Below are 24,227 nucleotides of genomic sequence, written 5' to 3'. Positions count from 1 at the left end.
TGAGGGCACTGACGCACCAAGGCTCACGTGCACAGTGACCATCTCGTCTTGCTGTGATACTGCACATATAAGGTGTTGACTTTCTAAAGATCCCTTAAAAAGCTCTTAGGTGTCAAGCCACTGATCCCCACAGGACTGCTTCCATTTGCTTCCAAATTCAGCCATCTGAAAAAAATCCTTATCACTATGCTTAAATGGGGATTGAAGTCCCCTTTTCTGTGAAATACGAAGAAGCGGAGTCCGGAATGAGTTTCAGAATGAAGCGAAAGGCAGATCAATATGAGCTTCAAGACTCAAAAGATGCCTTGGCAGAGCATTTTCCACGGTAGTCTCTCCAGGAGAGAAGTAAATAAGTGACGCCAGGAAAAAGACAAAGTTGTAATTAAGTTGGACAATTCTGGGGGCGCCTGGGAGGCTCAGATGGTTAAGTGTCTGCCTTCCGCTCAGGTCATGATCCCAGCGTCCTGGGATCCAGCTCTGCATCGGGCTCCCAGCTCAGTGGGAAGCCTGCTTCTCCTTCTCCCCACCCCCTGCTCATATTCTCTCTCTCAAATAAATAAATACAATCTTAAAAACAGAAGAAAAAAAAAAAAAAGACTGGACGATTCTGAATGAAAAGACTTCCTTACTGCAGAACTTCTCAGCGCCCTTAACATATTAACATGTGTTGTGAATATCCAAGAGAAGATTACAGTATCCATGATTGTTAAGTTTGTTTGACCAGGAATCATTTCGTATAGCCCCTTGCCTCAAAGTCAACATCTCAAGGAACTAGAAAAACTGCTTGTTAGCATAGCAAACTCTCCCACAAAATAGGCCTCTTCACCCTCTCTCAAATGCAAAATAAATATTACTCCTATTTCCCTGTAAGCATGGGAAGCAGCCCAAAGGCACTACAGCTTTTATTCTGGCTCACAATATCCTCTCCATCTTTTTTTTTCCTTTTTTCTAGTTTGTTCTCTCAGACCAAAGCCATTTGAGGGATTAATCTTCAACAAGCCCAGTAGTCGGTCATTAGCAAATGGGTCTATGACAAGTCCACAGGGTTTGGCTATTTGAAATGAAATGGTGGCAGACTATGCAAACTATAGCCTACAAACATTGCCTGCTACGGTAACTGATGGCGTTCACATGGTAGGCCCAATCCAATGTCCAGCAGGTTCTTGGATCACAAGTTTATGGAGGCTGCTTGGGCAGAAGGTGGCTTCTTTAAGGTGACTTCATTTGGTTGAGACTGTTAATGGTTGGTCCACCATCATCCTCCCTTTCTTCCAATGTTGGAACCCCTGCTATGTATGTGGTCCAGGAACACTAGAATAAAGGTTTCATTTCTTAGGTTCTCTTGCAACTAACTGTGGCCATAAGACTATATTTTGACCAATGAAACGCATATGGAAAGACTGAGTGACATCTTACAAGAAACCTTGTGTTATCACAGCTGACATGGACCTTTGGGTCCCCCTTGCCATTTTCTTCAAATCTTTCTCCTTCCTGCTGGCAAGAATGTGGGCAATGGCTGGAACTTAAGCAGCCCTCTTAGACCATGAGGTGGAAGCCAGTTACAAGGGTACACAAATAACAAAAGTAATGGAGCCTCGACACTGACAACTTTATGAATTAGACTAGTCACCTCTGGATTCCTTCTGCCTGAGAAAGAAATACATTTCCCTCTTGTTCAAGCTATTGTGAGTCTTCTGTCACCACTGAATGAAGTCTTAACCAATACAACTAAGAACACACAACAATTTTTTTGTTGGGAAATAATTTTAGACTTACAGAAAAGTTGCATGAATAGTACAGAGAACTCTGGTATACCCTTTATCCAGGGTTAGTAATTACTAGCATTTTTCCACATTTGCTTTACTGTTCTTAATTTTGTCACACAATTTTTAATCATTTTAGAGGGAACTGCATACATCATGTTCCTTTACTCTTTTTTTTTTAAGATTTTATTTATTTATTTGACACAGAGAGAGAGAGAGAGAGAGATCACAAGTGGGCAGAGAGGCAGGCAGAGGGGGAGGGGGTAGCAGGCTCCCTGCAGAGCAGAGAGCCCAATGTGGGGCTCGAGCCCAAGGCCCTGAGATCATGACCTGAGCCAAAGGCAGAGAGAGGCTTAACCCACGGAACCACCCAGGTGCCCCATGTTCCTTTACTCTTAAACACTTCAAAATGAACAAGGACAAGGACAAAAGGTACCACACAACCGTAATTACCAAATTCAGGAATTCTTCACTGATAGAATACTGCTACCTCATTTAATAGTTCATATCCAGTTTTAACCAATTATCACAATAATGTCTTTCCCAGCCCAGGATCTAATCAGAATCACACATTTCTTTGTCATGATTCAGATACAAAATTTTAAGGGAATATTTCTTCTTCTTTTTTTAATTTAATAAAAGGAGAAATCCAAATTTAAAAGAAATCATATTGTTTGCATTTCTAGCTTATTGCCGCTTCTACCTCTTTTCTCTTTAAAATTCATGAATCTGCCATTCGCCTCCTATCAGGCTTGATTCTAGGCCCCTGAATTGCAGTGGCTTCCACCAGTGTGTTTTCCTAGATTTACGAGACAAGATTCTTCTCTCATTATTCCCCAATTCTGTTTCGATGACTTCTGCCCTTTCCAGTCACAGTGAGGTCATCATTATTGCTGTTAGAAATCCTTTATTGCTATTAGAAATCCTCACCTATGCAGTAGTCAAGAGTGGAAAATAGCCCACTGTGCACATCATTTCCAATAACTGCCTGATAGAATCAATACACTAGAAAAAATTGCACAGCCCTTGACATAGAGGTGGGAACACGGATCATTTAGGCCCTCTGAACGTAACTAGCCATTAAGTAGTTGAGTTGTGTTCGGATACAGTAGCAATCAATATCTTTCAATGAGTTTGATAAAGGTGACTTAGAAGATACAATTTATTCGTTCTTGAGAGTTTATTTGCACCTTATCTGTCTTTATGGCAAGAACTGGGTTTGCTGATAGCCTATTTACTGATATGCAACAGAACTCTCTGCAAGTTCATTGAGCTTATTCATTAGGCACTGGCCAATTACCTGCATTTTATAATGAAAAAAACCTATTGGGACGCCTGGGTGGCTCAGTTGGTTAAGCCGCTGCCTTCGGCTCAGGTCATGATCCCAGCGTCCCGGGATCGAGTCCCACATCGGGCTCCTGGCTCGGCAGGGAGCCTGCTTCTCCCTCTGCCTCTGTCTGCCATTCTGTCTGCCTGTGCTCGCTCTCTCTCCCCCTCTCTCTCTCTGATAAATAAATAAAATCTTTAAAAAAAAAAAAAAGAAAAGAAACTATTTAATCAAATTAAGGTGAGTAGGTAACTCTCTTACCAAAATAATAAAAAATAATCAGCCTGTACTTAGTAAATAGTTACTAAGGGGTCACAGCGTTGGGGGCTGGCCATCAGCCTGCTGCCGAGGGGTGGAAAGTCTGCCAGATGCATGGGCTAGCAAGAACCACTCCCTTCAGACACCCGTGGTGGGCCTGACGAGGAGGTAGGGAAGCCCCACCACACCTAAGATAACCGCATCTGGCCCGACAGATACTTACATCGCTCCACTCTCCATTTAACTAGGGTCTCGCCGCCGACTGATTCCGAGTGGGAAGAGATTTCCAGACAAGCTTCTGAAGACCAGAAAGTAGAGAGAAGAGGTATGGAGAGTGCAAGGAGGAGGTGGGAGCACCAGTCCGAACACGACTGGCAGCTGGTGGGACTCCTGCTGCTGTCCCTCCTCTGGTTCTGGCCACCATGAGAATGTGTCGCCTGCATTTCTTTTCTTAGGCCTTTGAACCTGCCCATGGAGACATCAGTGGTCTGTCTTCCTTGACCTAGCTCTCCCTCCTCAACCCCTAAATCTCACTACTTTGAGGGAACATGTCCACCTTACAGGCCCTGGACCCAGACCTGAAGACTGTCACTCCACTCCAGCCTCATCCCCGTGCCTTCCCCGAGGCAGGGAATTTTTAAAGCCGCTTTAATCCGGGCTCATAACACATCAAGAGTCATCTGTACTCACATTAAAATCCATTCTCCTCCCAAGCCCCCAGGGAGAAGCCCCAAGGAGCCCTCCACCCTCCCCGCACTTGCTCACTGCCCTTGCTTCCCCTGCCCTGACCCACTTTCCGAGGTCCTTTCGTCCCCAAACACTCCACTCCACAACTTCGCTCCTGAACCCTCCAAACGTCCCCTCAGCATTGCTTCTCACACTACCCCAACTCAAGGACACACACAGTCTTCCTCTTCTGAGCCTGGTGGTTCGCTGTGCTCTCAACCTGCCTCTATGCAACTCATCACTGCAGTAGAGCCGGCACTGGGATGCGCGCTATCTCCGCGTGGCCGCAGCGCAGGCACACCGCGGCCTTTCAGTACAATCTGCGCTCTGAGGACATAGGTAAGATGGAATCCAGAATCTATTTCATCAGCACAAACACCGTTCGAGAGGCCAGTGGGAATGGAAATTGAAAATTGGTACCATCAACCTCCTTCTGCAAGTGTTCCCAGAGCCAGTTAAAAATCACTGTAATGGGCAGGGGTGCCTGGGTGGCTCAATGGGTTAAAGCCTCTGCCTTCAGCCCAGGTCATGATCTCAGGGTCCCGGGATCGAGCCCCGAATTGGGCTCTCTGCTCAGCAGGGAGCCTGCTTCTCCCTCTCTCTCTGCCTTCCTCTCTGCCTACTTGTGATCTCTTTCTGTCAAATAAATAAATAAAAATCTTTATAAAAAAAAAACAAATGCAAAGGGCACATAACTTCCATTCTGATTCCACGTACCATGAAAAGATGGCTTTGAGACATTCAATTTGAATATGGTTGAGGTATTAAATGATATTTAAAAATTACTGTTAACATTGTTAGGTATGATAATTGAATGGTGGTTATGATTGTGATTTCTATTAAGTCGTTAGACAAATTATCCATACCAAAGTATTTTAGGTGAAATGGCATATCTGGGATTCATTTTAAAATATATCAGCAAAAAATAAAACCGCAAAAAGTTGTGGAAGGAGGGACAAGGTTGGCCAAAGGTTGATAAATGTTGACACTGGGTTTGGATTCCTGAAGGCTTATTATACTCTTCTTCCTACTTTTTGTGTAATTTTGAAATCTTCCAAAAGAAAAAATATCTTAAAAGTCACAGAATCCACAATCTCTAAACCTTGAACTAGGAATTACCACCTTTTTTCTGTTAGTTAATTAAATGCATATTTATTGAAACTCTGCTATGTGGGGCACCTAGGCGGCTCAGGCAGTTAAGCATCTGCCTTGGCTCAGGTCATGATCCCAATCAAGCCCCGCATTTAGCTCCCTGCTCATCAGGGAATCTGCTTCTCCCTCTGCCTGCAGCTCTCCCTGCTTGTGTTCTCTCTCACTCAGTCCCTCTCTCTCTCTCAAATAAATGAATAAAATCTTTAAAAAAAAGACACTCTGCTATGTTAAAAGTATTGCGGCAGGAACTATGAGAGGTACAGAAAACACAAAACACAATCAAATATCAAATATGTACTGGGTAAATATCTATAATGGCTTCTATTTGGCTACTTGAACATGGGAAAAAAAACCCTTGCCCCTTCTCAGATAGTGGATATGCTGATCTGTAGTCTGACAGTCTCTATTCTAAAGCTGGTTACACCCATACTGACCAGGAGACTGTGGGCATGCCACCTCTTCTAAGCCTCCCTTTCCTCATTTATTATACCCTTCCTCCTCTTCCCCCCCTCCTCCTCTGCCCTCTTTTCCTCCATCTTCTCCTTTCATTAAAAGGCTAACACTGTTAACCCCAGCAGTTGGGCCATTCACTTCAGCATACACTTTGCTACGCAGGGGGTTGAAACGTACCATCCACACATCCCAGCTGCAGGTGCCACTAATGCCTCCACGGGCAGTGACACAAGCACACAACTGTTTTGTACATGCAGACGGATCTAGAACATGCCTGCCTGTGTGGATGGCATTACTGCGTCCTCACACTAAGGACCTCCCTCACACTAAGGACTGAGCTGTGGAGGGAAATGTATACAGTTTACATGTACCATATTTAGGCATGGAGAGCTGCCAGACATAGACACTGAGAAGTCAAAAATCCAAACACATTCCAATTACAGACAGTCTGGAAAGCTGGAGAAACACTGCACAAAGCTGGCACTTTTGTCAATGTTATGGTGAAGGATGATGGGGAACCTTCATCAATATAAAAATCTTTATAAATGCTGTGGTTTAGGGATAGCTTTCTGAGTTAAACATCTCATGAATACTTATAGACTCATATAATGCACTATACATATGCATATATATTTGTATATGTGCATAAAACTTGAGTCACACGAGAGAAGTGACAGGTAAAAAAAATACTACCTCAGTCACATAGAATGATATCAAAATTCATATATCAAGGTAGAGTGCAAAAAGCAAGCAGGGATATTACACAGTTTTCCTTTATATAACAAAGAAAACAAAGACTGTTGCCTCCCAGATAACAAGTGTAAGGATAATTAAGTAAAGCAAACAAGATATGCTCAATCTGTACAGTAAAGCATGGTGTGTGAGTCTGCATTTTCTTCTTCCTTTTTTTAAACTATGTTTTATTTATTTATTTATTTATTTATTTATTTATTTATTTAATTTTTTTCATTATGCTAAGTTAGCCACCAGACAACACATCATTAGTTTTTGATGTAGTGCTCCATGAGTCATTATTTGCATATAACCCCCAGTGCTTATTACAACACATGTTCTCCTTTATACCCATCACTGGGCTAACCCATCCCCCCAACCCTTCCTTGAAACCCTCAGATTGTTTCCCAAAGTCCTCAGTCTCTCATGGTTCTTCTCCCCCTATGATTTCCACCTCTTTCATTTTTCTCTTCCTTCCCCTAATGTCCTCCGTGCTATTCCTTACGTTACGCAAAAGAGTGAAACCATATGATAATTGACTTTCTCTGCTTGACTTATTTCACTCTGCATAACCCCCTCCAGTTCCATCCATTTCAATGCAAATGGTGGGTATTCATCCTTTCTGATGGCTGAGTAATATTCCATTGTATAAATAAACCACATCTTCTTAATCCATTCATCGGTTCAAGGACATCTCCTCTCCTTCCACAGTTTTGCTGCTATGAACACGGGGGTGCAGCTGCCCCTTCTTTTCACTACATTCGTATCTTTGGGGTAAATACCTAGTAGTGCAATTGCTGGGTTGTAGGGTAGCTCTATTTCTAACTTTTTGAAAAACCTCCACACTGTTTTCCAAAGTGGCTGTACCAACTTGCATTCCCACCAACAGTGTAAGAGGGTTCCCCTTTCTCCACATCCTCTCCAACATTTGTTGTTTCCTGCCTTGTTAATTTTGGCCATTCTAACTGGTGTAAGGTGGTATCTCAATGTGGTTTTGATTTGAATTTCCCTGATGGCTAATGATGTTGAACATTTTTTCATATGTCTGTTAGCCATTTGTATATCTTCTTTGGAGAAGTGTCTGGTCATGTCCTCTGCCCATTTTTTTGACTTGATTATTTGTTTTTTGGATGTTGAGTTTGAGAAGTTTTTTGTATATCTTGGATACCAGCCCTTAGTCTGTAAAGTCTGCATTTTCTGAAGCATTCCAGTCACAACAATACATTGCTTTCAAAAATATGCCTGAAATTTTGGTCCCAACTCTGTGATGAATAGCAACTTCTATGCTCTTCAATACAGATTGATTTCTTGAAGAGAAAAAATTGCTTCCAATATTATAGAATTTATGTCAAATGAATTTTAAATAAGTGCTAGATTATAGCTGGAAAAACCAACACTTTGAGAATGTATTTTAAAGACCTTCTAACAGTGTAATTAAATCAACCACTGTATATGTACCACCATGCTTTCTAAATTAAGACATTATTTTATGTATTTCCACCAATTAAACTGGTTTCATTTGAGAAAGCAAAAAATTAACATTTTGAGTTATTTCAAGAAAAGTCTATAGTTTCAACCTCAATCAATCATGATCACCCAGCATGTATATATGAAGGTCATTTTCTTCTAACTTTGTGCTTCCTGTTGCCTGCCTTTGTCACTTTTATGGTCATATACATTTTTTTCTAGTTTCAAAAGTAATAAATGTTCTTTGCAAAAATTAAATTTTACCTCTTTTCCTACCATATAGAAATGATTCCTTAACAGTTTAGCATCATGCCAGGTGATTTTCTAAACAAACATATTAAAATAGTGCTTACTAAGGGGTGCCTGGGTGGCTCAGCCAGTTAAGAGTCTGACTCTTGATTTTGACTCAGGTCATGATCTCCGGGTGGTGAGATCAAGTCCCACTGCATAGGACTCCATGCTCAGTGGGGAATCTGCTTGAGATTCTCTCTCTCCTTTTGCCCCTCCCCTTGTACATGCTCTCTCTCTAAGATAAATAAATAAATCTTCTTAAAAGAACAGTGTTTACTAAAACAAAATATCTCACAGTAATTTATAATTTCCTTATCTTATTACCAATAACATATCGTGGATACCTCTTCTTATGGAAATGTTTAGCTCTATAAGCCCATTTCTTGGTGTGTATTTGCATGGTATGTTATTTTTATAACTGTAGCACAATTTATTTAGCTCAGCCCCTACTGTGGGTAAATTAATATGTTACAAATGAAAAAAAAAATCCTTGTATATATACTTGTGCATATTTTTCCCATTTAAAATGTTTTCTTTACATATAAGTAGCTGGCTATATGCCCCCTCTTTTTTTAAATCAACACAGATAAATCAAGAATTAATTGACAAGAAAAGTGGCAGATGAGCCTTAGAAAGTACATATCTTGGGGGCGCCTGGGTGGCTCAGTGGGTTAAAGCCGCTGCCTTCAGCTCAGGTCATGATCCCAGGGTCCTGGGATCGAGCCCCGCATCGGGCTCTCTGCTCAGAGGGAGCCTGCTTCCTCCTATCTCTCTGCCTGCCTCTCTGCCTACTGGTGATCTCTGTCTGTCAAATAAAAATTAAAAAAAAAAAAAAAAAAAAGAAAGTACATATTCACATCATTTAAACACCTACATATTTTGTCATATTCTATGCTTCTGAGCCAGAAAATCTGCAGAAGAAAAATTCTGGGTGAAGGGATTTTAGGACCACTTTCAACAACCTCAGCAAGCCTAGGCTCACTGGGGGACAGAGCTCTAGGCCTGTGTCCTCCCTAAATTGTGTTATTTGTGAAGATTTGACAGAAGTCTGTCTACATCTCTTCTCTCCTGCACTTTTCTCCCAACAGCTGCTTCCCTTCTCCTGCTCTTAATATGGGAGGTGTAGGGTTCTCTGTACTCCATAGTCTTATTCTTATCCTAGAGGCAGAGGGAATTCAGGAGCTGAGAAATCCACCATGCTGATTCTAAGAATGGTGGTGAAGGAAAAACAAATAACTCACTAAAAACTCCAAGGGTAAAGTCAAACATGAAATCTGAATAAGGCTTCAAAACAAACATTGTTTCTTTGCCATTTTTCTGGACAGCCTTTGATCCTTTTGTAGCACAAAATTTTCATTCAGGATTTCTTTCCATCTTGCCATTTGCCATTGCATCATCCTCATGCAATGGTATGGTATTCAATGGGATATTTGTTTAGAGACTTTTTCCTCCCCTTATTGCCAATTCTGTGAACAATGAATTACTTCAGTGGAAAACTCCATGCCCTCTTTGCTGAAAAATCATGTGTGCAATTATATTCCTTTGTGCTTTCATTGGTTTGTGTGTTATAAAAGAAAGCACTTAAAAAATACAAAATTGCCCAGGGATGCCTGGCTGGCTCAGTCAGTGGAGCATGCGACTCTTGATCTCAGAGTTGTAAGTTCGAGTCCCACGTTGGTTGTAGAGATTACTTAAAACAAAACAAAACAAAACAAAAACAACAACAAAAAAAGACAAAATAGCCCAGACTAAAGAAAATGAAATCCAAATTATGGGCTCTTTTCCTCCCTGGGCATTGTATCATTTACCTTCAGTATGATGTCACCAACTACAGGGTTTAGGGAACTTGAGAGAGATCAGACAGCTGGTAACCAGTGGAGCCAAGATTTGAACCCAAGCATTCTGGCTGCAGAGTCCAAATTCTTGATATTACTGTATAGTTCATTCCACAACACACACAGAGCTCTGTGGTTAGGTAAGAAAGAGAAATTCTCCCAACCCTACCTTTTGGGTCTCCCAAAGAAAACCTGGCTTACTGCCAGATCATTCTTCAAAGAAGTTCTACTAAATGCCATACTGACCAATCACACAGAGACTACAATCCAACATTTTAGAGCTTCACGATTAAGTATGTAGGCAGTCAAAGATTATCAGACATTCAAGAAAAGAGAAAGTCTAAATAAGAAAAAAAAAAAGAAACTCAGAAACAATACAAGGACTAGAAGAAATGCTTTTTAAAATCCACTGTATTTAATATCTTCAGACCCCCCCCCCCCATAACATATGAAACAACAGGATATTTAAGAAAAATAAAAGATAGAAATGGCACCTTAGAGGGGCACCTGGGTGGCACCTCAGTGGGTTAAGTCTCTGCCCTGGGCTCAGGTCATGATCCCAGAGTCCTGGAATCGAGCCCTACATTGGGCTCTCTGCTCAGCAGGGAGCCTGCCTCCTCTGATCTCTCTCTCTGCCTGCCTCTCTGCCTGCTTGTGATCTCTGCCTGTCAAATAAATAAATAAAATCTTAAAAAAAAAAAAAAAGGAAATGGCACCTTAGAAATTATAAGTTTGAAAACAGAAGATCTCAATAGCATAAAGGACAAGAAAATTAGAAGATCAATTCAAGGGGCACCTGGGTGGCTCAGTGGGTTAAAGCCTCTGCCTTCAGCTCGGGTCATGATCCCAGGGTCCTGGGATCAAGCCCCACATCTCTGCTGAGCAGAGAGCCCGCTTCCTCTTCTCTCTCTGCCTGCCTCTCTGCCTACTTGTGATCTCTGTCTGTCAAATAAATAAATAAAATATTAAAAAAAAAATATATCAATTCAAGTGGTATGATGTTTAGTTAACTAGAGTTCCAAAAAAGAGAAAGAAACAAAGGGGAAGAAATTAGCAAAGTGAGAAGAATATATTTTCCCAGAAAGGAAAGGCATGAATTTCCATATTAAGAAGGGCTAAGTGATATGATTTCACTCATATGTGGAATTTAAGAAACAAAACAGATGAGCATATGGTAAGGGAAGGAAAAAGAAAATAAGATGAAATCAGAGAGGAAGACAAACAATAAGAGACTCTTAACTCTAGGGAACAAACTGAGGGTTGCTGGAGGGGAGTTGGGTAGGGGATGGGGTAACAGGTGATGGGCATTAAGAAGGGCACTTGATGTAATGAGGACTGGGTGTTACATGCATCTGATGAATCACTAATCACTAAATTCTATCCCTGAAACTAATAATACATTATATGTTAACTAAATTGAATTTAAATAAAAAAATTTTAAAAAGAAGGGCTAAGTTACCGCAATAATTAATGAAAAAACACTTGATTCATAGCAAATCACTATGAGATATCAGAATACATTGGTCTAAAAAAGACTGAAGGAAACAGAAAGGGAATGGCAAAGGACTTCGCAGCAGCGATAATAGGGACTAGAAGGCAGCAGAGGAGGCTTCAGCATTCTGAGAAAAACTGATTTTCATCTGGGCATTCTATACCCAGCCAAACTACGAAGTGTGTGGTAGAATAAAGACATTTTCAGATATTCAAGGACTCAAAAATTACCTTGCATGTGCCCTTTTAGAAAAACTACTAGAGTATGTATTTTAGAAAAACAGAATTAAATCGAGAAATAAACAGTGGGGTCCAAGAAAAAAAGAATCCAACACAGAAGAATGATAAAAATGAGTCCCAAAGCAATAGCATACTGGAAGTGGAGAGAAAGAAACCATCCAAACTGGAAAAGAACAGAGGCAAAAGACAGGAAAATCTCAGAGGGAGGAAAGTAGAACCAATAAAATGTTTGGAAATTTTTTAATAAAAGAAATGTTTAGTAACCATGTGACCTATCTCCTGGAACATTTGAAAAAATATTGACAATAGGTCTAAAGAAAAGCTAACAAAAAAATGAAGTGATGATTAGCTCTGGGTAAAACAAAATGCAGTATATTAAAGGAAACATAATTATAGTAACCTACGTGGCTTTGCAGAGACAGTATTTATACAGTCATAATAATCTAAGTAGTAATTTAGTCAAAGCTTGTACTATAAATAGTGGGGAAGGAAAGAGAAAATAGAGCATAGGAGAGAAGAGAAATTATCATCTACATGACTGAGAGTTAATAACTAACACCTGAAATTAATCAATAAATAGTAGTGTATGTATACGCAAGAAAATCTCAGGATAATCAATCAATCAATCAATCTCAGATAAATGAGAGGCTGGTTTATTGGTCTCCTCCAGAGACGGAAGGAGGGAGACCAGGGACGAGGGTGAGAAGGAGACTTTTCTTTGTTTTTATTCTTTTTTCCTTTCAAATCTTGAACTATGTACATATATTAGCAATTTTTAATTAAAAAAATAATTAAAAGAAATAGCATAAAGCGGATAATTTTTAGAAACATGAAACAGCAAATAGAAGAAGGGCTAAGAAATGTTGAAAGGGGTCGTCTTCAGGGAGGAGGACGAGAGGATGGGGGAGTAGAGGGGTAAGAGCTGTATTTAGGTGTAAGCTTTTACAATTCTATTTTATTTTAAAAATTAAGTCCATGTGTTTATTTATATAAACAAAAGGTTAAAGCAACATCAGAATATGAGAACAGTTTAGGGAGAAGCTAAGTTTAATTGGAGAGGTAAATTAAGTTAGGTGAAAGAAGTAATAACACTTTCCCCCCAACTTTCTGTCTAAAAATGTATAGTATTAAGTACATAAAAACAAAATACAACGTAAATCACAAAGCAGGGGCATGTTTCCTAGCCTTCTTTATTTTGTAGCACATTTCTAAAGTGTCAAATCTAGAATACTGATCTCAGACTATGTAACATGAGTTATAATTTTAGAGAGTCAGTAATCTACACGTTTCAGAAATTTACCAGAACCACCTAGTTGCATTATATCAATGAAACAAATTAGTTTTAAGTATGGCTAACTACGCTTGGGTAGCATAATTTATTTTGACTATAAGCTCTTAGAAAAACTAGGTAATTTCATGTATTTAGGATTCCACCGCCAAAAAATATCTTACCCCTTATAGAGATACCCTGTCATCCCTCGATTCGGAGACCATGGTACATGTCTCAACCCCTTTCTTTAATTCACTTGGTCACTTGGACACAAGTGACCAAAGGAAGATCCACCCAGAACGGCATCATGGTTTCAATCTTTGTAGTCTGCTGGGGCTGACTCAAATAGGAAAGAGGATGTCTTCTTATTAGCAGGACGTCATTTTAACTGAAGCCTACAATGATAGAGACCAATGCCTGCCATATCACTTGCTCCACCAACTGCTGGTTCTCATTTACTCATTCACTTACTGTGATGGTTAATTTTATACGTGAACTTGACAGAGACACAGTGCGCTCAGATATCTGATCAAATATTATTCTGGATGTTTCTGCAAAGGTGTTTTTGGATGAGATTAATGATTTAATTGGTAGAATAAAGCAGATTGCCCTCCATAATGTGAGCGGACGTCATCCAATTAGTTGAAGGACTGAACAGAATGAAAAGATGGCCCCTCTGCTGAGTAAGAGAGAATTCACCAGCAGACTGCCTTTGGATTTCATCTACAACATTGGCCCTGCCTAATGGCTTTTGAACTGGACAACAGACTCTCCCTTAGTCTCCAGCCTGATGTCCCACCCTACAGATTGGACTTGTCAACCTCCATAATCATGTGAGCCAATTCATAATAATGATGATAATGATGATGATGCAGGGATGCCTGGGTATCTCAGTCAGTTAAGCATCTGCCTTCAGCTCAGGTCATGATCCTAGGGTCCTGGGATAGAGCCCCACCTCGGGCTCCCTCCCTGCTCAGCAGGGAGTCTGCTTCTCACTCCCCCTCTGCCTGTCCCCACCCCTGCTTATGCTCTCTCACTCTCTCTGTCAAATAAGTAAATGTAATCTTTTAAAAAATCATAATAATACACACCCAGTAGGCTCTGTTTCTCTGAAGAACACTGACCGATACAGTCATTCAAACAAATATTTATTTAATACAGACTACATGCCAAGTAGTAAGCTAAGTACCAGGATAAAAAGTTAAAACTATAGTCCCTATCCTTCAAGATTTAGGAATTTGGCAATAATAGAAACAATAAGCAGTTTCCCCTAAGAGTAAGTTGGCAAAGTTGGCCTCATAGAGATACAACGTGCACACGGATTCCATTTAGGAGCTTTAGGCTTTTTTGTGGGCTTATTCATGATGAGAGCTTGACCAAGTTTGCTTAAGCACTTGGGTATTTCCAGTCTTGCATTATCCGTTTTCTTCTAGAGGATGAAAGTTTCCAGTGCAATACCATAAATTTCCATCCCCTAAGAAGGGGACAGTGCATTTATTTGCTAGCGGTCCATGGAGTAACCTTGCTTGCGCTTTTGTGTGGGTCTCAGACATAGTTTCCACCTTGGAACACTGCCCAGTATTCAGTCATCTGGGACATTTGTCCAACCTCCCTTACAAGTGGTTGGCTTGTGAGAGCTAGGTGATACTAAGAAAACTAGTAAGTACACTGGATCTTGTCTGTGAGATTTCTTTGAGCACGAACAATTTACCAGGTAGGGAGCTCAAAATAAAACCCAACATGGGCAACACACTATTCGAAGGGATTCTGCTGTGTACTATATGGTGTGCAGAGTATATTGGAAAGAGGAATGTCTTTAAAGTCAGACAGGTCTGAGTCAAACTCCTGCACATGTTTCTTATTAGCCAGGAACCTTGGAGAGTTTATCCAACCTGCCGGCTTCGGTTTTCTCACCTCTAAAAGGAGGACAGCAATACCTTGTCATGGGATTTCTGTCAGGACTGAATGGAGTGGTGCACACACCGTGATAGGAATGATGCCTGCCCTGTGGTACATATGTTCCTTCAGCAGAGGTTACTTTTTCAAAATTTCCAAAATGATTTTATTCATTTTTTTGAGAGAGTGAAAGCTAGAAAGAGAATACCAGTGGTGAGAAGGGGCAGAGGAGGGGGCGAAGCAGACACCCTGCTGAGCAGGGAGCTTAAGGATATGGGGCTCCATCCCAGGAGTCTGGGATCTTGACCTGAGCAGAGGGCAGAGGCTTAACTGTCTGAGTCACCCAGGCGCCCCAGCAGGAGAGGTGGCTTTTTAACACAGAGCATGGATTTGTCTTTGATCCACCTCCGTGCATGTAAGAGCAGTAGGGTTGGTCATAAACAATTGCTCGCAATTTTTTTTTTAATAAAAGAAGGATTACAGTCTCCGTTTCAAAAATTTGTATCGTACTTTTAGAACAAAGGACCTATTTTAGTTCAAAGCACAACAAAATCTTTGTTACTCAGAATGCTAGAGAATCCTAGAGAATGGATGGTAAACAGAAGTCCAGAAAGTGTGATCAATGAAGAGTTAATTCACATGCCAAGATGATCATACCTCCCTCTCCTTCCTGGGGAAACATCAGGGTAACTGAAAGACCAGAAAATTCAAAGCATTATTGTTTGTAAGGCAGAGAGCTAGCTCCCAACCCCTGCAAACTTTTTTACAAAATGAAGCCAGGAAAACAATCATCTTCTAAAAATCTGAATACCAACTTACAAAACTACTTTGTGTTCCTCTGGGGAAACTAATGAGATCAGTGATTTTTGCTGGACCGAGAAATGCTTATTCCTAGAACCTTGATGAGGCGGTGAGTGTCAGATAACACAGCTTATTCTGCTCAATGATTACGCTTAACAAAGACAAACCCCAAGGAATTAAGGAAAGGAGGGAAAGGAAGAGCGGAGAGAACAATTTCAGAGACATACTGCAGTCAGCGGGGTCATAAAAAGATGTTTCAAAACCACAGTGTGAAGACTGCAACTGACTCATATTCTAAAAATTGCCCTGAACAGTTCTGGAAAGTTGTATAATAAAGATACAACAGTGGAAACGTATGACTCGTTGTCAAACCAAAAGCACAGTAAAGTTGTAACTTTTACTCAAAATAGCTCAAAATAATGAGTTGTGAAGACATGACTGAGAAGAATAATACAGTCACAGAAATTAGGTAATCTTATATGATAAAAGTGTTGAGTACTAAAGTGCCACAAAGTTCGTCTGCAGTAAATAGTAGTAATCGGCTGTCGCAGCTTACTACATTATTATACTCAGAGCTACTAGTAGTTCCCCAGAAAGGCTGGAAGTCAATGTGATTCTGATTAGGGATGACAAGATCTCCTGGCAAACCATCTTGGGAGATCATTTTTTACAGATTTAGGGAAGTATCCTTAAATCCTGATTAATATGAAATTATAGTATTAAAGTTTGAATTGCGGACACGAGAGAGAAGACAAAATCCAAGCACAGATTTATATGTTCATGCAGGAATTTGTGAGGCCATATGTTTTTATGTAAGTGCTACAAGAAAACTTCCACTTCCTAAAGAGTCGATGATGACTCCATATTGTCCTGGAAGCAAGTTTAAAGTCTTTATTCTGATACAGAAGCCAGGTGAAGACCCATCTTATGTCATGTCTTGCTAACAATACTCATCACAGGCTGATCACCTGTGTGCCATGAGCCGGGCTGGACCCTTGACATCCATTCTTCTTTTTCTTTAAAATCATGCAGTGGTTGTCCCCATTGACAGATGAGGAAACAGAGACTCTGCATGTTACAGCAAACTGCTAACGGTCACACACCTTTAGAATACAAATTGCAATCATCCGACTCCAGAAAGAAGGCCTCTTCTTCTTCCTACCCATTAACCACCCAAAGTGAGAGCCAAATACTGCTCATTCAGCCTTTCAGGCTACTGCATGAACCGTTTGCTTTTAAGGGATAAATGCCTCCACTTCTGCTTATCTTTCCAGTTCTAGACCCTCTTTCAAAGTTCAGGAGCCACCCCAGAGTCCCCTGACTATACCTGTAAACATCAGTGTCCCCCTCTGTGACCTTGGCAGAGAACAGACCACCTACGTCTCTTGGCCCATCATCTGATGAGTCAGGCTACCACTCTAGCTAACACTTTGTTACATTCTTTATCTGGTTTTTTGGTGTGTCATCTTTTCTTCTAAACACGCTGGCAAGAGCTAATTTTAGAAATTATCATATGCTTCCCCATATTATACTCAGTGGGAAAAACAGTAATTCTTTAATAGATTTAATTTAAAATACCCATTCCAATTTTTGAGCACTTTGTGCCTCACTATATCTGACTACACATTAAAAGGATAATTTACTTCTTAGCTTGCTACCCTATGATAATAATCTGCTTTAAAATAAATTAAAACTTTGAATGGAATTGCTTTTTTAAAATCAATTATAGTTCATAGTATCACATAATTGAGCTTTTCTAATATTCTTACTCATCTCTGTAGGTGTGCTAACAACACTGACTTCATCTTTGGCCCTCCCATCTTGTTCACACGCACCCCAAGACCTCCCTTGAGGCTACATGTTCCAGGCCCTATGGAGGTTAATGTATGACCTGACTGGAATGATGGAAAGCTTGTTCTCATCATCCCTAAAGTGGCTCATACAAGGCGTCACTTAAGTAACTAGTAGAGATGACTGTTGCCCAGAAGGCCCCACTTGAGGTATCTAGTAGAGATCCTCTGGTGCCAGATGGCATCACTAATCTGTGACCTCACTACCATGCCCCCTGCTCTATCAAAGCTGGCGACTTGGTGGAGACTAGAGGCAGAGGATGGCTGTCTACTGCCCGGACCATCTACCCACCTGCCCAAGCCCCCTATCAGTAAGTTACACTGAATAAAATTTTGTGTAATGCTATGGAGTAGCTTGCTTTGTTCTGTGGTCCTAACACGCCTTCACAGTCTGGAGGATACTTTACTGACACTCCTCTACCTTCTGACAATCTCCTTACAGTAAGAATCCTCAATTCTGCAGGATGGAGATGAATAGTCATGAGCATACATTTGCATTTTAGCCAAGAGTATCAAATTTCCCCTTTGCCATTTTTTTTACACACAACACAAAGTTCAAAAACTTGGATTGGTGTGTTTTACCTTTTCTCTTTGTCCCTGGCACACTGAAGTGGATCTTCTGTTAGGACTGAACTTGCCAAAAAAGGAGAAGCCACCAGAAAGTTCTAGAATGGAGAGGCAACCAGATGAACCACCTCAAGTCAAAAGGCTAGATGCCCATGTGAGGCCTGGTGGACAAGTCCATTGGCCAGGACTTTCCATAGGCGACCTGTCATTATCAAGCCAGAAATGGGCAGAACTTGTTCCAGGTCCTGCGGCAAGGCAATTCACATATTTAATAAGCCGCCTGGGCCACAGGAGGAAGAAAGACAGACATCAAGCAAGGCTGATCCCAAAGGACCCTCCACAGGTTGGTCCCTTGACTAAAAGGAGCATAGAGTAGGAGGGAATCTTAGGTACTGACTTTTTCTGGGCCATAGTCCTGAGGCTGGACTGTCAGGTTCTCAAACAGGCCTCATGATACCCCATCATATATCCTGGTCCTTGGAAGCTGGTTCCCAACTGGCTTATGAGGAGAAATGTGTTCATCTAGGAATCCAGTACAAGAATCAAACCTTTTTTTTCCTGCACTCACTGGGAAAGAGGGGGGATTATACCAAAGGGGAGCACCTGGGTCCCACTTACGATCTAGGCAGCCCAATATCAGGATTGATGTGGCTTCTGCTCCTCCAAGAAACTCATTTCTGGGTCTTGCAACCAGAAGCCAAGGAATGCCTATTTCCTTTCCTTTTTTTCTGGGAAATAGGCAGCTGCTAAAGAATGTTGATTTCTTTTTTTTTTTTTAAGATTTTATTTATTTGACAGAGAGAGAGATCACAAGTAGGCAGAGAGGCAGGCAGAGAGGGGAAGCAGGCTCCCTGCTGAGCATAGAGCCCTATGCGGGGCTCAATCCCAGGACCCTGAGATCATGACCTGAGCTGAAGGCAGAGGCTTAACCCACTGAGGCACCCAGGCACCCCAAGAATGTTGATTTCATTTAGATACAGTGCCACCTGGCTTGACAAAGCTGTTGTGAACAAAGCTGCCTTCTGCTCATCAGCGCTGGGGTAAATGTTCATCTCCTCTATGCCCAGTCCCTGCTGCCTTGAACACATGGGCCTCTGGTCAGGGTGGAAGTGCTTCATCACTGGGAACGGAGGGAGGTACCACCCTGGTCTTAGCCCTACAGAGAGGAACAGTCAGAAAGATGCAGATGTCCTGCCTTCCTGTTACTTTACCCCCTGCCTCAAACATCCACACACAATAACAGCCCCCTCATCCTATGGGTAGAAGCAGGGGGAAATCTAGTCCAATCACATTTTTAGGTCTGAATTTTTTCTACCTCTGGTAAAGAAATGCTCATCTATGGGAAGTGGTGCTGAATGCCTCCTCTTTTCTCATGGAGACATATTATTTTCCATGCTCAGGGAAAAGTAGGGAAATTTTAAAAGATGTGTGAACAGAGAACTTTTTTTTTCTTAAATTTTTTATAATTTGTTTGTTTAAGACAGAGAAAGACAGATCATAGGTAGGCAGAATAGCAGGCGGGGGGGGGGGGGGCAGACTCCCTGCTGAGCAGAAAGCCCATTGCCTTGCTTGATCCCAGGACCCTGAGATCATGACCTGAGTCAAAGGCAGAGACTTAACCCACTGAGCCACCCAGCTGCCCCGAACGGTGAACTTTCAAAGTCCCATTTATATGGCTCATGGTACATGCTTATATGCATGTTTGTTTTTCCCAAATCAAAGAGACACCAGAAGGCAGCTGTGAGGCAGTTCCCAGCTCCCACAGAATGAATCAAGCCTCCTAATCTTCATTCACCCCATCTCCATGACCAGCAGAGGGAGCCAGAGAGTCCTGAGGGATTATCTCCTACCTTAGGGTCCAGAGTCACTACCCCAGTCTCCAGGGGCCAGCCTCTTAACTTGAAGTCAGGGGAAGGTCAGGGAACTAGACACATTTTCCTCATCCAAATAATTCAAAGAGATCTACTGAGGAGTAGATGCTTAAGACAGGAAGACACATACCTTCAGAGAGAACGAAGCCAAGAAATTTTTAAGTTAAAAAGAAAGCATTAATAGGGGCATCTGGGTGGCTCCGTCGGTTAAGGTCTGACTTCTGATTTCGACTCAGGTCCTGATCTCAGGGCCATGAGATTGAGCCCCAAGGCGCCATCCAGGCGCCCAGCACAATGTACTTTTAAATGCTCTACTTTTAATTAGTTACTAACCTTTAAAGAGCTGGAGAGTTCATATTAATAAATTTGAAAACCACATTTCCAGATTTTTTTTTTAAGATTTTATTTATTTATTTGACAGAGATCACAAGTAGGCAGAGAGAGAACGAGAGGGAGAGAGAGGGAAGCAGGCTTCTGCTGAGCAGAGATCCCCATGTGGGGCTTGATCCCAGGACCCTGGGATCACGACCTGAGCCGAAAGCAGAGGCTTTAACCCACTGAGCCACCCAGGCACCCCTCCAGATTTTTTTGATAAAGCAGAAGATCTGGCAAACCTTGCTAACAACCACTCACGGATCACACCTGCCCTCCCTAGTTAACCCCACCAAGCCCCTGGCCTTCCTCAGTCCTTTATACTCCCTACTGGACCCTGCGGCAGTGGACTTTGCCATCCTAGGCATGACCAGTGCTTTTCTCTCTAGTGTTTCACCTAGGGAGCTCTGACAAATTATCCACACTTGCACTCTGACGAGATAAGTCAGAATCTGGGCCTGGAGAGAGACCCAAGCCACGGAAGTGTCTAAAGTCCCCAAATGACTTTTACATACGGCCAGGTTTAAGAATGGCTAAGTCTAGACCATGAAGGGTGGAGGATCAATTATTCTCTTCTTGAAGCTCCTCAGTGGCTTATTTTACCATTTTTGAGTTTTTCTTTGCATCCTACCAAAATCTGGTTTTCTCTTTTTCCATTCCTCCAGCAGCTTACAAAGCCCTAAGTTTTCATTTGTTTTTTTTTTGTTTGTTTTGTTTTTCTTCTTTTTCCTTAAGTTATTTTCATTGTTCCATTCTCAACCCCTCCTCCAGCTTCTTTGCATTTTTAAATAGATTTTATTTTTAAGTAACCTCTGTACCCAGTGTGGGGCTAAAACTCACAGCCCCAAGATCAAGAGTTGTATGATCCTCCAACAGGGAGCTAGACAGGTACCCATCTCCACATTCTTTTTAAAGTACAATGGGCAAAATTAGAAATGCTAACCATTATTTTACTAGAGTAGAATTCAGTAGTGGTATTTATTTCTGGTTGAATGTCATACTTAAAATCTCAGAATCACATTTATTTCCTTTCACAACACTTTTTTTCTTTTCTTCACTTAATCATGCCCTGGCTTCTGTTAACAGGGAACTCAATTGCAAAAAATCTGAGAAATCACACTCTGTGATGGAAAGAAAACCAGGATTTGGGGCAAATTAAAGTACCAAATATCAAATCTCATTTTCAGCTGAGAGAGAGACCTTTCCCCAGGGCCATAACCCGACATGTAAAATTAAAGGGGACATAAGCATGTCCATAATGGTTTTAGTTCTTTAGTTCTTTGTCTGTAAACTAAATTACAATCAATCGACCAGCCTATTTTTAGGCAAATTCTAAGCTTTTTTAAAAAGTAGACTCCACATCCAGGATGGGGCTTGAACACAGGACCCCCAAAATCAAGACCTGAGCTGAGAGCAAGAGATTCATGTTTAACCAACTAAGTCATCCAGGCACAGCCCTCCACTTTTTAAAAAAATCTGTTTTTTAAGTAATCTCTATACCCAACATGGGGCTTGAACTAACAACCCTGAGATGGAGATTCGCATCCTCTATGGCCTGAGCCAGTCAAGCGCCCCTCTAAGCTAATTTCTAAGCTAATCCTCAACTGTCGAGTTATAACAGAAATGTTGCTTAGTGTACAATGGAACTGGAAGACTAGCACAAATGGTAGCCTATCTCCTTGAGGTAGTAATTTGTTGTACCTGTTTTACAGATTAAGAAACTGAGGCCTTGAAAGCATAAACAGCTTGCCCGCAGCTGACAGCCCACACACCCAGCATCTGATGGGTCCTGGCTCTGGCTGGCCCTTTGGAGAAGGTAAACCTAAGGTAAACCTTTCCATAGTCATCAGCCCCTGACGCTGGGTACCAGACACCACATCAAGCAATTGAGCCTTGGAGACAGCAACTGCTAGGCTCTAGAACCAGCAAGAGCAGAGACTGGGTCTCAACATCACACATTCGGGCCTGAACCAGATCACCATCAAAATGCACACGAAACCTTGAACGTGATATTCTGGAGTCAACGGACTCTCTTAAATGCTTCTTGGAACCCCTTAGGAAAAGCCAACGTTCTCTCAGAAATACATATACTACGCTGCGACCCTTGCTTGCATAATGCCAGCTCTGTAAAGCTGGAAATCCTATCCAGAGGGGGGGAGAAAATACATCGACACGTTGAACTACGAGATCTCCTCTCGACATAGATAGTTTAAAAAAAAAAAAAAAAAAAGAGCAAGCAAACAACAACAACAACAAAACTCAAAACGCCACACCCCTCCACCCTCAGTTTGAGGAGAAAGGACGGAATTACTGTCTGTTCTCCGAAAATGTCTGCCTTAGAACCCAATACGTGAGGCCGGGAAGGGAAGGGTTGGGTGTGGGGCTTGGGGAGAGCGGGAGGACCACGAGGCTCGAAAATCCCAAAGGCGCAGAGATCCCCAAGGAACGCGCCCCGCCCTCCGGCGCCGCGCCCACGCCGGGGGCCTCTGCAAGGACGCACCGCGACGGTCACTGCGCCGCGCACACAGGTTCCCCGGGCGGGGAAACACTGGCCTCATCTCGAAAAAGACCAGAGATAACAGGGCTACGCCGGCTGCCTAGACCCGAGGGCAACTTCTTTGTGCATCCGTCGCCAAGCCCGGCGCTAGAAACCGGGCGCTCACGCCCCCTTCTCCAGTCGCCCGAGCGGTCGCCCCCTCGCCGCGCCGGCGCGCACCACTTCCAGACGAGGCGTGGCGACGTGCGCGGCGCGGCCCCCGGCAGCCCGATCCCCGCGCGCCCGCCCGTGCTTTCGCCGCCTGTGCGTCCGCGCGACCGGGCTGGCAGCGGTGCCCCTGAGCGGAGCCGCCCGCCAGCCTCGCGGAGCCCGGGATACTCACGCGTCCGAGTGTTCGCGGGGAGGGCGCGCACCGCCCCCGCCCCCGCTGAGGAGGCGACAGAGCGCGGAGAGCCAGCTCTCGGGCCGCCTGAAGGGACTAGCGGGCGGCCGGCTGAAAGCCTCTCATGTTCTGCAAGCTCGCTTTGAGCTCCTTGCTGCCGCCGACGCAGCTGCCAGGTTTAATAACTATGTCAGGCAGCCCCTCCCCCCCATAAAGAGCCACAGAGATGACAGGCTGGGGAGCGAGGTCCGCATGTTCCACCGCAGTCACCCTGCCTCCGCCCCAGCGGTGCCGCGGCGGGAACGACTGTGCAGGGACCGACCGGGACAAAGGTTCGAGGGCCAGCCGTGACCGGGGATTTCTCCCGAAACCTCAGTCCTTTGCTCTTCGCGTAAATCTGATACTCTTCCCAGCAGTATCTGTGAAACAAAAGGAGAGGCGGGCGCCTTCCTGGTTAACCTGACCTGCGTCTCAAATGTCAAGGGGACTTCTACGTAAAGGAACGCAGCAAACCTCGACCTTATTTATACTAGATGTCTGGGCATTGATAGGATAATCTGGCACCTTGCTCAATGCACGCAGGAAGCTCATCGAGCTGTTTCCCATCACGTTTTAGGGGCTCCCGCTAACGTTCCCGCCTCTGCAGAGAATTCTGGCCAACAGAACCTTACTGTCTGGGGGAGCTCCTTTGCAGATCCTCCTTAACCTGGACCATCTCCGACGCGCTGACAGCTCCTCGAGAGCGACTGGATTTTGTTAAGCCGAAAGGAATTCGTGGTTCTCTTTTGCAAGTGAAATATCTCTCGGAAAGTAGTGCTTTTAAAAGACCTGTACATCTAACCCGATGCAGGGCGCACTGCAGCCTGCCAGCCACGCCCCGCGGCCTCCCCGGGGCCCCGCCCCGCCCCGCGGGCTCTACCCCGCGCGCGGCCCAGCCGGCCGCACCTGCCTCTGTAGGGAGCGGTTTCCGTGGAAACTCGGAGAGC

At 42.9% G+C, this 24,227-nt stretch overlaps 1 protein-coding gene across 1 annotated transcript in view; it reads right to left on the bottom strand.

The window, feature by feature from the left end:
• TRIM2 (tripartite motif containing 2) overlaps window positions 1-23,928 on the bottom strand; it is a 160,056-nt gene extending 136,128 nt beyond the window's left edge. Inside the window, exon 1 of the mRNA XM_059374040.1 lies at window positions 23,913-23,928. The gene's annotated coding sequence lies outside the window, so the exon portion shown is untranslated. The remainder of the gene's footprint in view (window positions 1-23,912) is intronic.
• Between the last annotated feature and the right edge of the window lie 299 nt (window positions 23,929-24,227).

The sequence above is a fragment of the Mustela nigripes genome, chromosome 1, assembly GCF_022355385.1.
Source record: "Mustela nigripes isolate SB6536 chromosome 1, MUSNIG.SB6536, whole genome shotgun sequence".
Lineage (NCBI taxonomy): Eukaryota > Metazoa > Chordata > Mammalia > Carnivora > Mustelidae > Mustela > Mustela nigripes.
The sequence above is the reverse complement of the archived record's forward strand: the minus strand, read 5'-3'. Positions and strand labels throughout refer to the sequence as shown.